Source organism: Dromaius novaehollandiae, chromosome 1 (genome assembly GCF_036370855.1).
Source record: "Dromaius novaehollandiae isolate bDroNov1 chromosome 1, bDroNov1.hap1, whole genome shotgun sequence".
Taxonomy (NCBI): Eukaryota; Metazoa; Chordata; class Aves; order Casuariiformes; family Dromaiidae; genus Dromaius; species Dromaius novaehollandiae.
This window is the reverse complement of record NC_088098.1, coordinates 215,633,740-215,651,338: the sequence shown is the minus strand read 5'-3', so window position 1 is coordinate 215,651,338 and position 17,599 is coordinate 215,633,740.

The following is a 17,599-nucleotide window of genomic DNA, read 5'->3' as shown; positions in this document are numbered from 1 at the left end:
GACCTTGAGCCAGCCAGTCCTAAGTAAAGTCCATCTACAATCTTTAAATCCTCATCGAAAATGTCCAGAGTGAGGGAAAAGTGTCCAGAGGTCAGACTTAGGGGAAAACTTTTGACACACTGAAATCCAAACCCTCACCCTTGTTGATGCCAGCATTTTACCACTGGGGTCTGGCTTTGAGCTTTTTAGGAAAAAAAGAAAAAAATGTCAAGTTGTCCACCCATTAGTCTAGATGAAGTTAAGAGGGTACTAAACAGTAGTAGGTGGTCCTATCTCCAGTGAACTACATTGGCATACAGAGTGCTATTGCCTGAAATTGCTGAGGTTTGTAAGGAACACAAGAAGAACCATACAGCTGAAAACAGTGGGAATAGTTACCCATTTTCTGAAGAGACTTACCTATCCCATCTCTGCTCCTGTTGAAGAGGCCCACCTAGCATGAAACTATGGAGGAAAGGCAGAGAAGAGGATCTCTTTATTAATCCTTGACTTGAATTTTTGATGGATGGGTAGTCAGATGTTTATGCTTTTTCCATATGCATAGGAAGAAATCTTTAGCTTCTCCAAAGACTAATTCTATCAAGTCCATTGATAAAGATGTGCTGTACTCATTCATTCTTTCAATTTCATTGTAACAATATGGCAGAAGGTGATCTTCAATTCATTTTTTAATTCATGCTACCTTGAAATGCAAATATATTTGCTTTCATCCCACTACTTGATTAATTCTTATTTGCTCAAAACCAGACCATGGCTATTCTCAGTGTTATCCATTTTCATTCTGAGGGAGAACGTAAGTGGAATTTGCCTCTGATGCTTTTTGACCATGATTTATAGTCACATAAGATTCTGAAGAATGTGCAATTTTTAGCTCTACATTATCACCCTATCTTCCGCCCACTCAGTGCTCCTCATCTTCTTGCTGAAACATCTGGTCTTCAGACAACCAGAAAGTGTACTGAATTATAAACTGTGAGGATGCTCTCCAACCTTGCACATTATCACTCAATAGCAGATATCAGAGATGCTTTATTTCTAATAAACATCGTATGCATTGCAATGGTTTTAGAGATCCTTCTGCTTTGCCAGTAAGTAGGAGATACCCTGCTGCACTATCAAAACTGAAACTTTTGCAAATACTTGAGACTAAATTGCACAAGATGTGCTTTCCATTTGAACCACATTGGTGGGATCTGCTGCATTAAATATAAATGTATGCAATGTAGATGTTTGTGTCTGAGCTCCCTTTATAGCCAGTGAAGAGAAATAGGCACTTCCAGAGACTGATTGTAGATATGAAAGAGAAATTCGCTCTGGAAGGGCCTCATCCAGTAATTGCTCTTCATTCCATACAGTCCTATAGACATACAGATTGGAAAGGTCCTCACGGCCACTTGCATCCCCACTAAGTCTGTTAGGATGGATCAAGTATGTCTGGACCTTGCCTAGCACGTGTTTGTCTGAGCTGTTCCTAATAAGAGGGGAAGACCAGGTACCCTGCTAACTTCAGTAGAAAAGACATGCACAGATGACTTAATCCAGCACTAATTGATGAAGAATTAATGGCTGGATTTGACACTTTTCATTTCAGCTACTCAAAAGTAATGTACCAACTTTAATTTACTCTTCTACTCCTACTATTGGCAGTGGAGAGGGAAAAGAATCTCCAAAGATCACCCTTCCTGCCCAAAACCAGGTGCAAAATACAGGTGGGGTGACTCCTCTGGAAGTGCCTCTCTCTCTCTCTTGGCTATAGACAAACACCTCAAATTATCTGCCCAGCTTTTAAGGTGATGAAGTGAGAGGGGGTGAATCTGAATATCATTATGCCAGGACTCAGATCCCAGATTTGAAACCAGATTTTCATGGGATGACATTGAAGGTATTCAAATTCCAGACCTAACTTATGCCAAATTTTTATTCCTAAAAATTCATATTTTATTTTTATTCCTCTGAGACATAGAATTAGAGGCCTGAAAATGTGTGACAGAGAACTAGGACTCGGTATCAAAAGGAAAAGGTATGCTGAAATCTGGATTTGGGAAGACAGATGCTGGTAGCAGGGAGGGTAAATCCATGCTGAGAGAAGTAGTGGGAAGAAGGGGAAAGGAAGATCATTAGCTGCCTGCAGGATAGGAGTTTATCAAGAAACCTAAACAAGCTACAAAGAAGGACTAGCTGGAAAAAAACTGAAGACAAGCCTGGACCAGTAAACGTTGTGAAAAATGGCTCTAGGAAGATGAAGAGAGTCTTGGACCTAAGAGAGATCATCGCACTGTAATGCTGGGCATCAGTGTCTGCACTATATTGTTTTATGGTGGTAATGTGGAAGTCTTGGCAGTGAAGGACCATGGATTATTCCCTAGGAGAATCCCCTGTCCTGGTGGGGAAGGAGATTTGGTCTGGAGTAGAAGATGAAAGCGGCCAAATCATTCCAGCAGCAACCAGCAGATGAGAGAAATGGAGGCAGGGTGGAAGGCTTCCTCTCATCTGCTTTTTTCAAATTTTGCCCAAGCAGAACACAAACAAACTAATGTTAGAAATGGTGCCCACACTCCGAGCCTCCATGGGCTGAGTGAGCTGAAACTTCAGGAAATGTCTGCTCTTATCTGTAAAACAGACTCCACAGGATTTTATTCTCCATAACATGAAACACGGCTTCTTTCAACAGGAGTGTGTAGCACAGAAGCCCCTGAGAGGCCACTGTGGAGTGTTTGGTCCCCAAAAGGCCAAACCAGATCAACTCTAATTATGGATGTTTGGATGGCAGATATGGTATCTTCCTAGGGCATGCATTTTTAAACTACAGTATCAGTCTAGTAGTCAGTGTAACACAGTTTATCCAAGACATAATAAACTGTAGAGAACAAAACTCCACCTGGTTATGGAAAGTAATTATGTCCCGTTAACTGTGCAGTTTAGTTCTGGTCACTGTCACTGTCCCAAGAAAGCGGGGAAAAAAAAATCCCTCTACCAAAATGGAGACTTAATGGTCCTTTAATGTGTGTTTCTGCAAAATGTGAGCCTGCATAGCTTAGGTAGAATATACTGGATATGTATAACAAAATATCTGTTAGTGACACTGTGACCTCCTTAAACGCAAAGCACAATTCAGAGGTGACATGAGCAAAGCTGGAACCAAATGGGAAGAACTAGATGACCAGAAGACCACCAGTCTCCTCTTCCACCCGCCGTTATTATCCTTCCATTAGGGCCTGATGGATAAAGTCCATCTCATAAATTCAGCACTCCACTCTGACCACAGCAAGCAGGCTGTTTCTGTGGCTTGCAGCTGACACTGGGATATTTTCTAGAGTTAATCTCTGATGCTTGAAGATTATAAGTGCTGTTACTGCTCTATGGCTACCTTTAGTGGGCATTTAAAGGCACTGCTTGGGTGGGTTGAATTGCCTACATTCAAAGAACATTTTTGCATTCTGGTGGAAAATGAGGCTGAAAAAAAGACTCAGGTAGTTGTGAATGACACTTCTTAGAAATCGTTGCACCTGTTTTCTCAGCCCCGGTACAGTAAATGCCCCATTCTGATTCTTTCAGGCCTCCCAGGTAAAACAACACTCCCCTTTTTACACAGTTTTCCAGTAGTAGTTACACAGAGGTGTAGCATGCAGTCCGAATCCTCAAAGATATGTCACTAACTTTGCAAAGTCTCTGAATGTAGAGGAAATATTGTGGAAAGGGATAAGATGGTGACTGTTATTTAAATAATGGAATCACTTAAGCAAAGTGTCTAAGATAATATTTCAGATGACTGTTAATTATTTCATTATTATGCAATTTCTCTATAACAATAACAGTCTCCCTTTGTAACCTACAAATTTTTCTAATAAAAGGTCCCTTTGATGACAGTCCATTTTATTACACTTGGCAGTGTTTCTAATTATCAGTGTCAGTGCATCATTACTTTTGCTGTTGTTATACTCATTAATGATCTATGCAATTTTTCCTTTTTAATGTCTGTCCCAGCTCAACACATCATGAAACAGGCACTCCTTATTGTAATGGGTAGTATAATATTGAGAATCAAACTAATTTTCCCAATAACTTTTTCTGAGATTTTCTCATTTTCTGTCAAACCCATAACACATGTTTATAATCTCTCTTGATGTCAGAACATCGTCTACATGTTCTGGAAACTCTGAGACCTAAACTGCACATTTTCCAATAGCAATGATGCAATGATTTATACTGGATTCTTTTAAGAATGGCTCTCAGTGCTTTTGATGTGTCCAACCAGATGTACTTAAACTTTATCTGGACTTATGTGGGTCCCAGATCTCTTTCCAATCTCAAGTAATGCTATGGAAGTAAATGAACTATCTGAAGTGTCAAATAGCAAAACTTGAGACTGGAATCTCAGACCGAGAACATAATAAATCTGAACTTATTGAGCAAAAAATCGAAGAGAAATCTGTTAAGAATCAAAACTCGGAATAAACATTTCTAAACGCAGACAATAGGCCAAATATGGGAAAGAGATTATAAGGAATGATAAGTAGTTTTTATTACACTGTTTATAAGAAAACAATTGTCAAACGCTACATCTTTTGTAAGTGAATAGTTCCTTTAAGAGTGAAACGCAAACCAAGTTTGGAAGTGCAGGTCCACTCTCAGTTCGGTCTTTGAAATATTGATCAAAGTTGTTTCCACCACAGAGGCGTCAGTCAGCCTTGCTCTGTTTCTGCTTTTTGAAAGCATCTGCTTTGTATTTCATTAGGACTACTGCAAAATTGCTTTCAGCTATAAATTTACTGTGACTTTTTTTTTTCCAGAAAATGAAACACATAAGCGGCAGCTTACTACCAAATGAACAGTTCCCAGGCCCTGCTAAGGCAGTGCATGCTGCTCTGAATGGCACTTGCCTTTGAGTAGAACAGAGCTGGTGGAGCTACGGTTTGTGAAAATTAAGCCCATCATATATATTTCTGCTTCAGTTACCAAATAAGAAACTAAACAGATAGGTTGGATCAACATGAAATGAAAATTTCAAGTCATTTTCTGTTTGGGAGTATTCAAGTTGAGCAATACCATTTAACATACTTGGAACAGAAGTCAGTGGAAATCGAGGGTAGGTTTACGTGCCATTCATTAAATGGAGGAGCAAGAAGAACAGCTTGATATCCCCCTCGGGGAAATTGATCATCTCTGCAATAGGGAAGATGGGTTCAAATCCATCCTCTGCAAGGGTTTTCGGGCTCTGTCTCTTCTATGGGAAGGAGCATCACTCTGAAGGTTAGGGGTTATTCTGGTGGGCAAGTGCAATTTAGTGAGCTGAGCTGGACAGAGCACCCAAACAGCGTCACGACCTCTTCCCCATCAGAAACAGGACATCACGCTATTCATGGTGGGCTGGGTGGCCCTGGACTGCCAGTACATCTCCAGGACATTCCCAATATCCTGAAGCTGGTTAATTTTGGTTAAACTTTTAAAGACATTAGCTGATATAGGGAACCCCATTTCTCTAGGGAATGCTTTAGTGAGTGCTTTCCAGTGCTTGTTCCTGGGATCGTGTTGGCACACTGGGTTGAGCTAAGTCAGCAAGACCTGACGGCTGAGGCTGTTATTTCTCCTGATTTCCTTGGTAACCTCTCACAAACTAATAATGTTTTACCCACCGAAAGATCATCAGAAAGGGCCACGTGCAACTCAAATGTATATGACATTGGCTTGTTTAAAAACCTTCCGTATGCTAACTGTGGATGTCCCACCAAAAATCACCTCCTAGAGTTGGAGGTTGGGCTGCTAATCTTCTGCAAGCAGATTTTTCTATCTCAGGTAGAATGGGCTAAAATATACATCTGTTTTGTCTGACCCCACAACAGTTTGTCAGATATTTTCATGCTGTAGCAGAGTGAGTGGCCAGAGAAACCTTAAGGAAATATCACATATATGAAGGCACAATCTTTTTTTCCCCCTGCACAAACAGTGTCCCATTGTCTGGTTTTGATTTATAGTTCCCCTACGTGCTCCTTTAGCTTCCTTAAAGGGCTCTCAAATTTCCTGTCTGACTTGGCAGTGGTGCCCTGGCTGGAGTCTCTCTGCCCTGTGTTTGGATATGCAACCAAAACCACAAGTGGCCCCTTTTGGTTATCCCATCAATTAACCTTATTCTGAAGAGCAACCTCGCCAGCAGGCACAACCTTTCGTGCACTTGCTAGGGATGGCAAGTAGCAGTTATTTATATGTATCAGTTATTCTTTAGGGTATTTATTTCCCTGATGTTAAATCTAGATTGTTATTTATTTCTACTGGCCTGGCTAGAGCCTTCATTTTTCAGAAATTGGAGCTTGACAGACAGTTCAAGCAGTGCAAACAATACAGGGATACAAGCGAGTGACTGTGAGTCACAACTTCTACATTCAATTTCCACCTACACTTCTACATTCAGTTAACTAACTCCTCTAAGGCTCAGTTTCAATCCTTTACAAGAGTCTAGTAATTTCATAGGAGTGCAGTGTTTCGGGGACCTTAGGCAAAAGGGGCTTAGATATTCAAGCATTAATAATTAACTCAAACACTGTAAATCATGAATAATAGCAATTAATTGACTACAATTTCCATTATTGCCTAGTGATGACAGCTACTCAGTCTCCTCTAGACCTCTGCCCTCCCAGTGATACAATTCATGTGAACTGTGATTCAAGCCAGGATTTATGCGAAAATTGAAGAACAAGCTGTGCCAGAAGGAAGGCTGTTTACTTTGCACTGTAATCACCATTGATAAGCAAACAGGGAAAAACAATGAAAAGCGCTGTTCATTTTTAAGCCTGCCCATAAAACATCTTTGTCCTCATCTTTCTGTGCACCTGGCCCCCACCCCTTCCCTGGTTTCCCTCAGACACACAGCTGTGTCCCCCCTGCCTTATCCATACTCTGATCTCCGTGACCGTGGATGTCTCTTGCTATCCCAGCACACCCCAGACTGATCATGCTGTCCCTGTGCCACCCTGAGCTCCTGAGCGGTGGCTGAGACCTAGAAGTACCCCGGAGAGAGTGTCTGCTACCTTGAATGAACTCTGCCCACTCCCCCAGCTGGTTTTTCATGCCTGCTTGGATGTTTTCCAAGCCTCCCCAACAGGGATAAGCCTCCCACTGTGAGAAAAATGTAATATTTGGTTTGCTACATTGATTATCGTTTTTGCAGCTGATAATGAAGGCACTGCTTATCTGTTAAAATCCCTGGTCAGGAGTGGCCTGGCCCACAGCAGGGACCACATGGACTTTTCAGCCCTGGGCAGCCAAAGAGTCTGCATGAGTAACACTGCTGAATCAGCCACATCCCCAGGGCTGCTGCACAGCCTCTCTACACCCCTTCCAGCCTCTCTCCCTCTCCGGGATGCGGTGAGAAAAAGGCTATAATGTGCTTCCAGGGAACACTCGAGCCTCATCTCTGCCTCATGTACCTCTTTGCTTTACTGGAGTGTAACCATAATATTGCAGTGGCAACCAAAGGCCTGGGGAGCCCCAGATCACAGCTCCTCACCGGGAAGGAATGAGCCGCACCCGAGGCAGTCCTTACTCCAGCAAGACACCCGTTGATTTATGTGAATTTCCTGACAGCAAAACTGGCTCCATTACTGCCTGGTTAGGCAGAGAAACCTCCCCCTTGTCCACGGATATGGAACATATTCCTTCTTTGGAGTACTATCCTGCAAGAGCCATAGCTTTCTCCAGGACCCTAAAGGAAAATGGTGCTGCTTATGTTGACTGACCATGTGTGCTATACAGCAAGGACTCATCCCTCCCATCCCAGTTGTCCATCACACCAGCTATCCCGTGTCGGTGGCGTTAGCTAAAATCCTTGGATTGTTCCCCAACCAAATGAGATGCAGCGAGCCACACTGCACGGCCCTGTTTGGGGTCGCTTTCCTCCTGTTGGATAAAAGCAACACTAGACATCAGAGATTTCTGTCTGGCTATTGAGCCATCACTGCCAGCCCAAGTGGACCGAGGGGCTGGCTGGTTCCTGTTTTATTAAGTGTCTTCTTAATTTAATAGGGGGAGCACTATAGGACAGCTACGTCACCTCCTGGCTCTTCAGCCTTTGACTTCATTCTGGGCTTGTCAACACAGAGAGGCAATGGTAGGGCACGAGCTGACTGTTGTCTGGGGCTCTGTGGTTGTGTCTGGGATGCAAGCTAGTAACCCAGCTTCTCGGAGGAGCTTGTAAGCACAGTACCACAGAAATGAAGCTGGCTGGTGGCCAACCAGCTCAGCGCTTGGGTGGAGCAAATATACATCTGTCTGCACCCGTCCATGTAGACATACCCTTGGGGAGGTCAAAGAGAAAGACGGAGCTGCTGGGGGGGCGTTGTCCAATGCCTTCCCCAGAAGCATTTTCCCTGGCACAGGATTCGTCTGCAGTAGCCCTCCTCAGAGGCCTGTTTCCTTAATGGAGGAATGTACTCATTGCCTGATATTGTGTTGAGTTATAAACACATGATTTGTGACACATGTTACTGCATGAAAGAAAAACAGTAGCACCGAATAGCCCGAGCCTGGGGAGAGCAGGATTTATTCTGCACCGCCATAGCCCAGCATGTCTCGGAGAGGCAGAAGCTCTGCTGCTGAACACCCTGGGGTTGCTTCTTCTGCTCTGCACCATCCGTCTCGCCTTCCCTCCCCTGCAGTCAAGCACTCCTCTTAACACTGTCCCAGGATTGATAAACTGCGGAAAGGTGGTCTCTCCAGCATCGCTGGGATCCAGCCCGGGTCTGGGAGCCACTCGTGAGCTACGCCGGCCCGGGGAGGAACGAGGGCAGCCGTCCCACCAGCAGAACAATACAGGGAAACCCCATCCAGTTAGGCTTGCGCTGAGGAGCCGACTGGTCTGGCAGTGAAACTCACAGCCTCAAGGTCAGTTCCTACCCCAAGGGACCTCGAAAGACAGGGCATGGCCTTTGCAAAGAAATTCAGCAAAGCTGTGGATATGTCAGGTATTTACTGGATAAGGATGCTCCAAACTGAGACACCGTGTGTGGCTTCTCTGTGTGCTTCAAGGGACTTGGGCAGGTCCTTCCCCTCTATGCCAGGAGCCAAGTTGTGTTTCTTTCCCCCTATTCGTGGCTGACTTTGATCAGTTCTTCAGACTTTTTTTTGATACTCATCTACCACAAAGTTGTCCTGATTCCTACTGGACTCCTTGTGCTACTTGCTACTGTAATGTGGATAAGGGCTCACCTGAGGAATGCAAAAAAGTTGCTTTTCCTCCTCCACCTAGGTCTAAAGAATTTATTGATTTTTTAAAGTGAACTTTACATAGGTTCCAATGAAAAATCTTGCTTAGGAGGAACTTTCAATGTTTAGAAGGAATCTGTTGATTCTTTTAAATCTTCTCCATGCACTATGGATAACACACTCCACAAGCTAATGGATGAAATAAATACTTTTAACAACATTTCAAGTCTTATGGTTAGAGATCCAGACCTTTACATGGTGGAAATCAACAGACCTTCAGCAAAATCAAGAAACTTTTCTCCCATGATGTTTTGACCCTTTACCTTTTCAACAGGACTACGGATTTTTCTATGGTTTTTTTTATGCCTATACTATGAACAGTCAAGACTAGACACCATTTCCCCTCGGTCTGTATCCTGTTTTTGAGAACAATAACTGCATTTTTGACACAATGCCAACCCATAATTCATACTTGCCTCCATCCTTTAAAGCATAGCCTTGGCTGATATTATAACATTTTGGTGCATTGAAATGACAGTTCCAATTACTTCTTTTTTTATAATCAATAATATTATTTTTTTAATTTAAATGTTGTAGAATAATAAACAAGGAAGAGAGGCCTCATCTCTTGAAGAAAGATGGGTGGATAAATTCCCTTAACCTTATCTCTGGTCCACTCAAATATAATACAGTTCAAAAGTTCAGCTTAGGCTCAAACGTTGTTGGGTTTATGTCCTGTTTGGGACAGGCATCTTGAAACAGATGAGAGGAATCCAGTGAAGAACAGAGGGGAAGCAGGGCAGTGGTGAGGATGGATTAAGCAGAGCAGCTGGGGATATAAAAGCAAGAAATGCATTAAAAGGACGCATACTCTGTACAAAGCCTCACTTTTTAAAGTGGCACCAGCTTTCACACAAATCTTCCTCCGAGCACAATCCAAAGTTGCTGGAATCACCACGTGCCATTCCCTTTATATCCATCTCTCTTGCATCAAACCTGCTGAGCATCATCCAGTGTCATCTGCAGTCCCATATGTTTTGTTGGTATCATTTCTAGAGCAAAAAGTGACTTCCAACAGCAGCAGTACCATTGCCGGTATGCATGAAACTACAGTTGCTCACTGTGAGGCATAGATGGGGATTCAGAGCCATATGATATACACAGAAGCTTAGATATTTGAGTTGAATTGTCCTTGGAGAAAGCAAGCACATTTTTCATTAGTAGAACAAGAGTGATTCAGGAACTCAGGCTGATCTGAAAACCCTCCAGGATAATTAGAGTAGTCTCAGAAGTCCTAAATATTTCAAATTCCAAACATCTGCAAGTCCAAACTACTGATGGGAAACTATCTGCTCCACTCCCCATGCATAAAGCATCTTCCAGGAGGCAGTCTCTTCTGAGTCCCCTGGGTTGAGGATTGATCCTAACATACATTTATATCTATGCCACAACTGAGATTGTATAAATCCACCCAACATTTGACTTACATTTTCTATGTATTTTTTCCTTCTTCCCTGCTGATTCAGAATGTTTAAAACATCCCTTTCTGTTTATATGCTTTAATTCTCCCCCTTCCACAGTCGACCATTTCTCATAACCTTTCTGCAAAGGTCCCATTTTTCACACCTTTCCCAGTTGCCGCTGCATCCCCTCTGAACTCTCTCACAGCGTCTAGCTGGAAAACTTTGCCAGGTTCTGTAACGTCATTCCTGAAAGAACGGACCAGTGATCTTGAGAAGCTCATTTGGGAATGCTGCAAAGCAAGACAGTAGAAGGGGGATAGGAGCAGCTGTCATGGAACTGAGTCTTATGGCCTAATTAATTATCCCTAGCCAGGATGTAAACGATACTGGACATGGTCTTAGCCTGTCCCGGTTGTGAAATAAAACATAAAGATGGTTTAATCTGCTTCACAAGCAGGGTGAGGTATAGAGAGTTATGAAGGCTTGGCTGGTGAACAGAGTGTAATTTGATCTCATTCAATTATGGCTGAGACTTCTTCAAATACTGCATTGGGTTAATCAGCAAAATTATTGCCATACCTTCCAAATTCAGAAAGTATCATGTTGTGTCTTTGCTTCTAATTTGAAGGGATATCTGGAGAAAACAGGGCAGGGGAAAAACAAGGGAGTTTTGGATATTTGTAGTCTTAGTTATGTCTTTTCGGTCTACATTAACTGAACAAAGCTTTTATTGGAGGAAGACAGTTACAGAGATCTACTCATTTTATTTGATCCAAATAATGCAAGACCCTTCTTTGAGATAAGATTTTCTTCCCATAAAAACTGTTGCACAAGACCAAAATCCCAACAGACAAGTTGTGAAATAAACAATAGCATAAAAAAACAATATTTGGGCCATCGGATGCTGACAGCATTGCTCCACAGACCACAGTAAGTGGTTTGTTTAACTTTGTGGTGCTCAGGTACTATGCGAGGAGACATCTGAGAATACATTGTGGGGATGAGTCCAGAAGTCTACAGAACAGCTGTAGGAAGTGCATGATGCAAACTGAATGAAGTAACATGATCTGTAACATACAAACATGTGATGTCATTGGACTTTATTGTATTTACTCAAAAGCCTCCTCAAGAGCAATCTAAGGAAGCAGGAGGTTGGAAAAGCAATTACATTGTGGGAACAGAAAAAAACAGATAATGTTACATGGATGTGCTCACCAGAACAGGCAGAGAACGATACAAAATCTTCCTGGTTGAAAACGGGTCCTGACTTCTGGTTGTGATTCCTGTTTAAGACGGTAAAGCAGGACCATGTTTCAGAGACCAGATCTAACATATCTACCAGTTAAAGCAAAGGATTCAGAGCTCCTCTTTAAACTGCTTCTGACTTGGACTTGACTGGGTGCCCACACTGGTGTTCGGAGGCATTTGAGATACCCTCAGGTGTGCTGCTAGGCCTCCAGCTGATACTCCATAATGAGATACTGTGTCACACCTGCAAACTCTGTATTGCTGTAGCCCTAATCCCAGGGCATCCCAAACAGCACTAGTTTCTTCCCATAGGCTAAACTAGCTGCCTACCTTTAGGCAACTGCATCAGGCTTTTAACTCCAGGTTAATATACTCAAATGTAAGTGTCTAGATGTAGGTGTTACCACATGAGCTGGTGGTCAAAGCTTCCATTACAGCCAGTGGAGATCTAGCCCATACTGTCAGTGGAGCCTGAAGAGAGGCTCAGCTCACTGGTTAGTAGGACTGTGGGGCTACTACAAGGCCTGAGTCACAGCTTCCAGTCCCATGTAGATGTAGATGCTCTAGGGGAATTTAGATGTTCATCCGGAGACTCAGATGTCATAATACTTCATTGCAGCACCTGCATTTTAACCTCTCTCTGTGACTTGAATGCCTTAATCTGGGCTGTAGAGGGAGACAGCACAGGCCATTTGTGGTTCACATCTCTAAACCTTCTTTTGAAACATCCTTCCCTCATGAAACATGATGGTCGGAGGATGTGGTGGCTTTTTTCCCCCTTTTCTCCTGTAATACAGTGTCTAGAACATTGCATAGGGTATGGCACACCCTGGTCCACTTTCCTCCTCTGCAGGAGGTGGTTTGCTTTAATCAGCACATCGAGGAATCTGGGAGCATGGTACTTCCCAGCCACCTTGTTCAGGTTATTCCCCTCTGTCTTCTGTAATCCCAGTGGCCAATACATTGTGTAGCATATACTCTGTCAGGGGATACTTAAATGCTCCTTAAAGGATGCAACATTCTACAAATCGAGATAAAACTGAGGATAAATTGATAGGGTCCCACCAAGCTTTCCCCTTGACCTTGCAAGAAGGACATTGCTTGAGGAGTAGAAAATCCAGTTATGAGTTTCTGGATAGGGAAGAGAAGAGAACTGAACTGGCAGTTTAGGCATAATATATCTATCACATAACGGAGGATGGCAGCTCTATTTCCACCTGTACTTTGTACAGAGCTTTATCGAGTAGGGTTGCTTCAGTAATATCTACCAGCTTAGGAGCCTCAGCAGGGGGATGATTAACGTGTATCCTGTGAGGGCTTACATACAGATGAGTAGCTCTGGGCTGTCTGAGGCGTTTCTGAATATGCCAAGGAGCTGAATGTTACCTTCACAGGGAATTTTAACATCAGAAACAGAGTCCTCTACAGACTTTAGGCACCACCTGGAAGAGTCAGCGGCTGAACAAGGAATGCGAGGATTTAGATTTTAGACTTAAGTACTTGAAGTGGCAATTAAGGCCCCTAAGCACTTCTGTGGCCCTTAACCTCACTGGGCATCCTTCATCCCAAATAGGAGAGGACCTTAATTTAGTGATGGGTCCAGTTTGGTAATGCTATAACTTGCCTAATGTTTATGGTGGATCATGAGGGACAGATTAGAGGCAATATATAGTCTTGAATCACATATGTAAGATGAGAAACATCTGCTAAGGTCTGTTACAAAGAGCTTTCTCCAAGAGTAAGCACTGACTAATGAAGCTCAGGTTTTCAAACTCTCAAATCTATGATTCTTGTCAGAAGATTTTGTTACAGCACTTTAAAATGAAAAGCAATGGAGTCATAAAACCTGTAAACATTTTTTAAAAATGCACCAATTATGATTTAAGTACTCATGGGGGAAGGAAGTTTCACAATAAAAAAATATGTTTTTGAAAGCAAATCTTACATTATAGGTTTCTTCTGGAATTTCTAAAGGTTACTGCCATTATTTTATGTTCTTCCTGTGCCGAGGCGCTACTTGGTATGCTATAATATGAAAAGATTTAATAGTTTCAACAGCCTAAATATTTTATTTCATTTTAGTGATAATTAGGGGATGGGGTGTTATTTAACATTAGCTGATTGAAACATTTCCTCATCTTCTCTAGAACAAAGATAATAAAACTGAACTGAATATTTCAGATTTTTCTGTCATATCAGAATGTGCTTGCTGCAGTAGGAATAACTGAATTCAAACTGAAGCTTTGGCCTTATGAAGCAAACATTTCCCCATATCACATTTTTCAGAATTCTCAAGAAAAATTTTGAAACCATTTATTTTCATTTTTCACCGAAAAAGAAGAAGAAAATGTTACATGAACTCAGACTCACATGTTCTGACTAGCTCTGCCCACACATGGTATCATCAGCCATTTTTTGCCATCTCTCAGGGTTCTTCTCCTGTCAAATCCCTTCTAGAGTTTTAGTGCAGGAAGCAGACACCACCAACAAACTCTATTGCTCAGAAGTTTCTCTATTAATCTATTCCCAACCTAAAAACATGACCAGTCCTTGTTTTACAGAGACTTATACAATAATTTAGGTTGGAAGGGGCCTCTGGAGGGCTATAGTCCAGCTCCCTGACCAAAGCACAGCCAACTTCAATGTTAGATCAGGTTCTTCATGGTCTTGTCCTGCTGAGTCTGAAAAATCTCAGAGGATTTTCCAGAATTTGACCTTTCTCACTGTGAAGATTTGTTTTCATTATGTTCAGTCTGAAATTCCCCAGTTGCAACTCTTAGCTGCTGCACCTTGTCCTTTCACCGAGAACCTCCAAGAAGAGCCCAACTCTGACTTCTTTGTAACTGTCCTTCAAGTGCTGGAGGACTGCTTATAGTTTGTCCTCCAAGCCTTTTCCTCTCCAGGCTGAAGAAGCCTGGTTCCCTCAGTCTTTTTCTCACATACTATATGCTCCAGACCCCTGACTCTACTGGTGGCCTCTGCTGGATTCATTATGGTTTGTCAGTATCTCTCTTGCACTGGGAAGGCCACAGCTGGACACTGTATCCAGATGTGGTCTTACAGGTGCCAAATAGAGGGGAATAATACTACTGACTACACTTTTGCAAATACAGCTCGGTATGCGGTCAGGTTTTATTGCTGCAAGGGCACAGTGTTTACTCATGGACAACTTGTTGTCCACCAGGACCCTCAGGTCCGCTTGTGCAGAGCTGCTTTCTACTCAGCTTGTCCCCGGGCTGGATGGTTGCATGGGGTTGTTCTCTCTGAGGACAAGACTTTGCATTTATCTTTAGCAAAATTTGTAAGTTTCTGTTGGACCGTTCCTCCACTGTGTCAAGATCCCTCTGAACAGCAGCCCTGCCCCCAGCATGCCAACCACTGCTCCATTTGGTGTCCCAGAAACATGCTGAAGGCTCTCTCGCATTATCCAGATCTCTGATGATGGGGTTTCACAGTAACAACCAGTACTGACTGCACATTAAAGAAACACAGTAAAGTTTTATATATCTTAAAGCAGTGTGCAGCCTTCCTTGCTTTTATTTCTGCCCTGTAGTGCTGCATCCTCTACTGGTAGTTCATGATTTCATCCTAATCATTCCTTCCTTGTTGATAATCCAAATTCCTGCTTTAGCTTTGTTCATCCACTTCTGTTCTCACTACCCCATGCCTCCTGCCCAGTTTTCTCTTCCGAACCTTCTTTACCTTCTGTGGATTTCCTGCCTGAGAATGTGTTTCTTTCCTTCTCTGGTCCTGTCTCTAGGACCTTGTATGCCACGCTCTACTCCATTTTCCAAGAGAGTCAGAAACACAATATTCTCTACTGTTGTCACATTCTAGACTGCTTGTTCATAAAGGGACATGGACTGATGGCACCTCTCCCATTTAGTATTGAGAAGTTCACTCACCATCCTGAAGACAATCTAATATCAAAGCAACTCATGACATAGCTTTTGAACCTGGAAAATACGTGTCTTCAATGCAATAACACTAGGAGCAAAGAGGAGGAGGAAACATGGGAAACTAATCTGTTTCTGCAACACAACAAAAGAGCCATGATCAATAGCCTGGGAGGAAAGTGATTCTCCCAGTGTTGCAGGATTGTTCCCTCATATTTGCTGAAATTTTGTCTAGTATCATGTTGCATTTGCCTCCAAATGTCTTTCCTTGTGAGTGTTGCACAGCCTGATGGGCCCTCCTCAGAAGGCTTTTTGCTTATTCAGTCCCTTTTTCCTCCTGTTTCAGTTTCACCCTGTTCCCTTGGTTACCATATTTCTGTTTGTCACCCGTCATGAGTTGATTTCCTCCTCTGTTTACATGCATCACATATTTGTGGGTAGTTAGCATGTCACCCAGCCAAGGTGTCCACGTCTGCCCCTGCTCCGCGTAACTCAGCTCTGGCAGGCTGTGTCATGCTTTTCCCACCCCTCTCTCTTGGATGCTCTTCTGTTCCCAGTTACACTTCTCAGTTACCCATTGAGAGGAACTGAATTGAATTGTACTGAAAACCTTTTCCTCTGTTCCATTTTCCTTCCTTTTCTTTCATTTCTCATTCTATCATCCCTCTTTTCTACTCCTCTATTATCTATCTCCTAGGATCCCTCCTCACTTTTCCATGAGAAGAAAAGGGCTGAAACTCCACAGATGTCTTCTTACCTCTTGGGTCAAGGGAAGGTGGGTAGGTGCATTTTACTGCCTATTCCTCTGGAGTATTTCTAGATCTCCACTGCTTTGAGGGAACTACACTGTATTTCTTTGCTCTCCCTTTGCTCTCTGATGGCTGGCAGCTCTTCTTATCTCTGTTTCCTCCTGTTCCTTGGCAAGGTCTATTTGGCCTCTCACCAAGTCATGACCTGCAAGACCAAAATCTGCTCTGGCTGGATAAATGGAGAGTTTCCAGAAAGCCTCAGACCCTAGACTTAATTTTTGTTTATTCCTTATGGTTACTTTTCCTTTTTCACCCAAATTAAGCCACAACTGTAGGTGAATGATTATTCTGTCAATGAGCAGATATTTAATTCAGTCTTTCTAAGAGCAGACTACAGGGTAGAGCAGGCATTATTCGGTTGCTATATTTCAACTCTCTAAATGATCAACACAACTTTGATGCAGTGGACAACTATCCTTATCAGTGAGGAAAGCTTGTAAGTGAAAGAAGGTAATATGAATCTGGACAGTCCCAGTTTTTCTGTGGCTTATATGTGATGAACTAAAGGGGTTTTTTGAAGAGAGACACAGTTCTCTGGAAAATCAGGCTTTCAGGGTTTCAGGATTTACCAGATGCAGGCCACAAATTAAGGCATCTGAAAGAAATCATTAATTGTGTTTGAAAATCTTGATTAAATTGTTTCACACAAACAGGCATGAAATAGGAATCTACAGGCACCGATATAACAAGCTGGTTATTATTACAGAAGATCATTTAGCACATACTGTTCTAATTTAGGTTAAACAAAGTTAATCGTTAAGTAATGTATTTTTATACTAGTCTATATGCATTTGCACATTTGCACATGTGTGCACAAGCAGAATTGGTAATTCTTTGTGGAAAATAAAGATATGACCAGGGAATACTTTGTCTTGCAAGGTGAGACATATGTTTTTCTCTCATATTGAGATACAAAAGGTGATTCAGGCTATGGTTTTGGGTTGTTTCTTCCCAGCCATGTAAGATACTGAATGGTTGGGTGGATAGA